Source organism: Chrysemys picta, chromosome 21, assembly GCF_011386835.1.
Source record: "Chrysemys picta bellii isolate R12L10 chromosome 21, ASM1138683v2, whole genome shotgun sequence".
NCBI classification, from domain to species: domain Eukaryota; kingdom Metazoa; phylum Chordata; order Testudines; family Emydidae; genus Chrysemys; species Chrysemys picta.
In genome coordinates this window covers 333648-334077 of record NC_088811.1, presented here as the reverse complement: position 1 = coordinate 334077, position 430 = coordinate 333648, and positions in this window count along the sequence as shown.

Here is a 430-nt window from a genome sequence, read left to right as displayed (position 1 = left end):
CTTCTAGACGTGTGTTCTTGTTTTGATTGTTTTTGTGGGTTTTTTAGAAAAGTAGCCCCTTACTCTATTCTTTGTCAATGTTATTACACACTTAGCTGGAGGGAGTGACTACAATAAAGATGGTCACATAGCATCAAGCTGTTTTATTTTTCTGTCTCACTTTGTACTTTTCACCAATTCCAACAAATGTTGTTTGCCATTTAACACAATTACAAAGTGGCAGGATGGAGTCATATTTGCTAAGTATAAAAGCTTTTTGGGTTCAGCGTGCAGAATTTCAAACTTGCATGTGTATTGGATGAGTCAGAAAGACAGGTAAGTGTGGAAAACAGCCTGAGAACTCCCCAGGCCCAAAGTGTCTAAGTTCCCTATCCCCAGAGAAAGAACAGTCTGTGCAGTTGCAGTGGCAGCTTCCCCAAGTGGGCCCTGT